At 41.1% G+C, this 6,000-nt stretch overlaps 1 protein-coding gene across 8 annotated transcripts in view; it reads left to right on the top strand.

The window, feature by feature from the left end:
* The first annotated feature begins 200 nt into the window (after positions 1-200).
* Tbc1d5 (TBC1 domain family member 5) overlaps positions 201-6,000 on the top strand; it is a 429,644-nt gene continuing 423,844 nt past the window's right edge. For all 8 annotated transcript variants that reach the window (XM_090321955.1, XM_090321903.1, XM_090321894.1 and 5 more), the window contains exon 1: positions 201-386. The gene's annotated coding sequence lies outside the window, so the exon portion shown is untranslated. The remainder of the gene's footprint in view (positions 387-6,000) is intronic.

Raw genomic sequence — 6,000 nt, 5'->3', positions numbered from 1 at the left:
CGGTCCCAGCGCTTCACGCCTTCTAGGCCCCAGCTGTGGGAGCCAGCTCAGCTGTCTCCTGCCCGCGCAGCCTCTAGGCCCTGACCGGCGCCTGCGCAAAAGCTTCCTGGGCTCGCGGGCCGCAGGGTTCTTAGAGGTGGAGCGCCGGGAGGGCGCGCGGCAGGAGGCGGCCGCCGTTACGGCGCGAGCGTGGTCACGTGGTCGCTGGTCACCGCCGCCACCCCTTCCCGCCCAGTTCTCTTTCTGGTCGGGCCGGGCCCGGTTGGTTCCGCGAGCGCTCGCCAGACTAAGGGAGAGAGAGTGAAAGAGAGAGAGACAGAAAAAGAGAGAGACAGAGGGGAGGAGGACTCAGGGAATAGGAGCTGGGGAGCCTTTCTGCGCCACAGGTAAAAATAATGATATAATCGTTAAAAGAAAAAAGAAAGAAAAAAGGAAAAGAAAAAAAAGCCCGAGAGTGCTTCGCTTTCCCCCTCATGCAGCCCCCACATGCAGTCGCTCCGGCCCGGGGCTCCGCTCCGCCTCAGGGCCGGGCGCCTCTCCGCGGGCCTCCGCCGCCGCTCGGCAGGCCTGAGGGCCGCGGACTCGCCGCCGCTCCTCCCGGCGCCCCGTCGGGTCGGGGCGCGCGCCGGCTGGACCCGGCACGGTGGCCTCCCCGGCAGCCCGGCCTGCGCCTCCACCCCGCCCCTTCCCCGGGAGGTCGAGGCCGCCGCTGGAGCCCCGCGGGCTGCAGCCCCTTGGGCAGAGCTGGGTGGGGGAAGAAGCCTCCCCCCCCCAACTTCCTACTTGGTTAGTTTCCTGTTCATTTTGGCCGAAGGCTTCATGCTTCCTTCCCAGGCCGGAAGACAGACGGGGCCCAGAACCCGCAAATTCTTGAAATCGCTGCCTTGAGAATATGTTTTGTTTTGTTTTTTTCTTTCCTTTGGCCATTTTCTGGTTGCAGTATGGTTGAAATGTATTCACCTGTCAGAATGTGCAAGTCTCCGGGATTATCGGGGCACGAGAAAAACTTTGTAGAGAGGAAAAAAAAGTCTTCCTTTTAGTTTTCCCGCAAACTCGCAAGCCTACCACAGTGGGGTTCTATTCTACAAGTGGACTAGAGTTTTTGTCACTACTAGTTATTACGGTTAAAGATTGAGTTTTTGGGATCCCTCCCCCTCCACACCGGTATAACGTACTTTCTTGGGAGGGTTTTTTTTGGCCAACTTTGAGTTAGACTAGATTTTAATGTGCATATTGTATGTTTTGGGGTTGCATTTGCGCAAAAAATTTCCCTTTGCACTTTTAGTATATCAAAGTATAATACTTATAAAACTGTTCATATGCTGTTGCACAAAATTAAAGCTGAGAGCATTAAATGTTGGCATTGTTAAGAAATGATTGAAATTTTGATTATCAGTAGCAAAGAAATTCATTTTAAATACTTGTTTTTCTTTGGGCACTTCTGGGTCCATGTCTTGGTGAGTTTTCATACTCGACCTCTGCATTCGAAAGTAAACACTTTGAATTATTAAAGCCGTCTGCAGCAATGTCAAGTAGAGAAGTGCTCAACTTCAGAATCAATCACCTGCTGTTGGTTAAAAAAAAAAAATTGGGAATACTAATTGAGTAAATCTGTTTAACGCAGTACCAAGGCACTATCCTTGAGTACCAAGGACTCGGGAAAAGTTTTGTGCTAAGGTATAGATTGATGCTTCTGTAAGTGAACGTGTTTCTTTCAGTAAAGGTGGCTGGATGGAAGAGCCAAAAGGCAAAGGGAACTGAGAAACCTTGCCTTCTACATCATGAGCTAAATCTGGAGCCCAGGTGAGGGAGTAGGAGTGCATATACCTTGTTTGTGAAATGTGAGGCCTACATCAGCTAGCCTGTGATTTTTTTCTTTTTTTTTTAGTATCTCCAGAAGTTTGGTGTAATTTTGACAGAAAGACTTGTTTCACTGTAAGCAACTGAGTTTTATCAATGTTAAGGCTAGGAATGAGGTGTCTTTGGATGAACTACTGAAATAAACTATTAACTATATGCTTCCTTTTTCATTGAAATGCAACTTCACTTGGTAGTGCATTCCTGGACCTTGGAAGCAAAGTTTTAAACAATTGAGAGTCACACTTAACTGAGGGTGTACTCTAACCGGGTTCAGTTTTTTCCTAATTTTTTTTTTTTTTTTTTTGCCAGTCCTGGGCTTGAGCTCAGGACCTGAGCACTGTCCTTGGACTTTCTCAAGGCTAGAGCTCTACCACTTGAGCTACAGCACCACTTCTGGCTTTTTTTTTTTTTTTTTAATGTAGGTGGTACCAAGGAATCGAACCTGGTTTTTGTGCATGCTAGGCAAGCACTCTACCACTAGGCCAAACTCCCTGCCCTTTCCTAATTTTTTTAAACAACAATTTTTTGAAAAACTCTACATATAATCTCATGTGTGTTACATAAAACTGTTTATATTATAAAAACCTTATGGTGCTGGAGAGTAAATCTCGGGCCTCGTGCATGCTAAATAATGAGCTTCTAAAGAACAATGTAGAAGTAGAATTAAGTTGGGTTTTTAGATCCTGGGGACCCAAACCCTGGAGTCCTAAGTTAGGTCCTGCCACTTGCCCCCATATGCCAAATGAAGAGGGAGAATGATGGAAGGAGTGACATTGATGAAGATGCAGTGTACTCATTGAAACCCCCTTCCTACAACTACTTACTATAAATAGAGACATAGGAAAGGCAGAGAAAGAAGATTTATCACTTGGTAGCCATAAGAAGTATGCTTTTAGCCATCTTCAGGCTATAGACATTGGTTTCAGGGAAATTTGAGAAAAGTTGTGAGAAAGGAATGAATAGTTCAGATAGTCTCAGGATGCAGGTGTGTGGCCTAGTTGTCCCTTAGTTCAGTATTTGTCCTAGGAGAAGTTGACATTTTCTTACTGGAACAGAACAGGAATAAGTTGGTAAACCAAGTTTTTGTCCATTTTAAGATGATAAGAGGATGTTGCTTGTTTGAGAAGCTATTTGCCTTCCATACAAGATATTAGTCAATCTGGTCTTTCTTGGAGCCCAAGGTGATTGGAAAGTTGCCTTAAGCTAAAAAAAAGCTCAGATAAAAAGACACAGATAAAAAGTTATAGTTCTAATTCTCAGGGCATCACAAAAAGCATTTTTTGCCTCCTACAGTGGCATTACTTTTAGTCCCAAATTACATGTATAACAGTACTTTTGAAGCACTTACTAAGTGCTACGCACTGTTCTAAGCACTTTTTATAAGTAAAGTGTATTTAATCTTCACAATGACCTTTAAGGAAAGGGAGGGCGGGTAAGTCATGTGTCCAGGTTTCACTCACCTGGGATTCTGACTAGCTAACTTTAGAATTTTTTTCCTTCTTTCCTTCCTTCCTTCCTTCCTTCCCTCCCTCCCTCCCTCCCTCCCTCCCTCCCTCCCTCCCTCCTTCCTTCCTTCCTTCCTTCCTTCCTTCCTTCCTTCCTTCCTTCCTTTCTATTGTTGGTCATGAAGCTTGAACTCTGGGCCTGCGCACTGTCCCTGAGCGCTTCAGCTCAAGGCTACTCCCTATCCAGAGTCCTTAACAGTCTTCTGTAGCTGTCTTTTAAAGTTATTGCTTAGAAAGTAAATTAACGATAGTTTCCTTAATTTTTTCTTAGTATTGTTAAGAATTAGAGACTTTACTTTTTAAAAAGTAAAACATTGGGTAGTTTTATTTCATTTGCTTTTATCCCATTCTAAAATGAAACGTCAAAATGTATGTGTTTGTGTGTATATATATGTGTATATATATATTTTTTTTCTTTTTTTTTTTTTTTGGTCAGTCCTGGGGCTTGAACTTAGGGCCTGGGCATTGTCCTTGAGCTTTCTCAAGGTTAATGCCCTACCAGTACCTCTTTTGGCTTTTTCTGTGTATGTGGTACCAAGGAATAGAACCCAGGGTTTTCTGCATACTAGGCAAGCACTCTACCACTAGGCCACACTCCATACCCAAATTGTATAATCTTTTCTGATTAAGATGTCGAAGTCTGCAAGGCTTTACTTTTCTTATATATATGTGTGCTAGATCAATCTTTTCAGTTTCTATGTCATTGTTTAAAATATTTCCTTTTGACAATTTTTTCAGGCCTTTAAGTCCTGTTTGAGCCTGCCTGTTACCTGTAGATATGCTACAGATTTATTCTGTTTGTTATAACAGAATGCTTTAGATGTTAATTGTGTTTGTTTATATATATTTTTTCTGTTTTAAAATTTTTTTATTGTAATGTATAGAGGGGTTACAGTTACGTTCACTAGATAGTAGGTGCATCACTTCTCACACATTGATACCCCTTCTCATATTTTTTCCCCATTTCCCTTCCCTACTCACTCCCAATCATCTTGTTTTCCCCCCTTCCTTTTCCTATTTCAAATAATCAAACATATATATATATATATATAATATATCAGGTAACATGGTCAGACATAGTAACAATGTCAGGTATAATAGCAATATGAGATTAACCAAATATCTTTATCTTTTAATAGGCTTTCTAGCAAATGAAAGTATTGAGCAAGAGGGCTTCCTATGTATTTCACAAGAGTGAAGTGATATTGTCTTACCATGCATTATTCTGCTAGGAAAATGTGTGACAAAAAAAAACTGGTATCATTTTGTATGGTATACGATGTAGATTTTATACAGATAATCCATATTTTCATTTTGTACTCAGATTTGCAAGTTCATAAGACAGTTTTGTAGTGAAAATAGTGACATGTCAGCAATTGTTCACTGAAAGTTGATCATATATTATTAGTCCTCTGGCTAGTGCTTTCTTATAACTCAGCTCACGCATTTCTTGAAGTAATTCAATTAACTTTGCAGCATTTCAGATAAAGAAATTGAAAGTGGAAGTGATTAAACAATATATTTTTATTTCATACATCTGTCTATATGTAGGTAACTAAGTAGATTAAAATTTAGGCTTAGAGATTCACTAAATTGATTTTCATTTTTCCAGAATACACAATAAAAACTAAGTGTTGGTTATTGCTGTATTTAAATAGTGGACAACTAGGAGGGACAAATTTTAGAATAAAATATAGTACTTTTATCACTTGAGCAACAGCTCAGCTTCCTAAAGAATCAGATTCTAAGTTGAATTGTGTGCTAGAAAAAATTGTCATCTTTCCTTCAGTCATTCCCTCCCTTCACTCTCTTTTACTCATTATCTGCGCTGGGCTTAGGAGTTGTGCTTGAATTCCTGATCCAAGACATCTTCAACATGGGCAGATTGTTAGAATGGCAGTGTATATAGTGTTACTAACACTTGAGTAATATGAGGTGGTGTTGTTAGGTATGAGGAAGAGGGGGCCTGTGTACTACTGTTAGTAGCATCCATTTTCTATTTTTCCAATAATGGAGAGTTTCAGAAAGAAGTCAGAATAAGAACAAATCTCTGGTATAAGTGCTTTGTCAAATACAACCTCAAATGTTTCCAGAAGTTTTGGTAAAAATGTTTACCTTTTTTCACAAGTGGTACAAACAAATTTAAAAGTAGTGCCTGTAAAGCAGAAGTAGTATTATATGTCTTCAGCACTAAAAAGACATTTTAAGAAGTAATATGTCAGAATTGTCTAGATTCTTGCTCTTGTTCTCCTTTGAATATTAGTGCAGCCTTACTGCATGTTGATAGCTGGCTTTTCCATTCATTTCTCTGATGCTGTGCTATGGAATATGTAGCACAACATTGAGTCTGCTTGCTTCCTGGGCCCAAGTCATGATTTGCAGTAAACATAAGGGAGCATCCATTTGGAGGTTTGAACTCAGGGTTTTGTGTTTTGTTAGGCAGTTATGCTAACATTAACTACACCAGTGTTTTTTGCTGTTATTAAGAAAAAAAATAGGGTCTTGTTATTTGCTTGGACAGGCCTGGATTGCTATATAGTTGGACAGAATGTCTGTACCCTTCTTTTTATTGGTTGGGATGGAGTCTTGCTGATGCTGGCCTTGAAATGTGGTATTCAGAATCTTAGCTTGCTGA

Source organism: Megascapheus bottae, chromosome 2 (genome assembly GCF_031878675.1).
Source record: "Megascapheus bottae isolate mThoBot1 chromosome 2, mThoBot2.hap1, whole genome shotgun sequence".
NCBI lineage: Eukaryota > Metazoa > Chordata > Mammalia > Rodentia > Geomyidae > Megascapheus > Megascapheus bottae.
The sequence above is the reverse complement of the archived record's forward strand: the minus strand, read 5'-3'. Positions and strand labels throughout refer to the sequence as shown.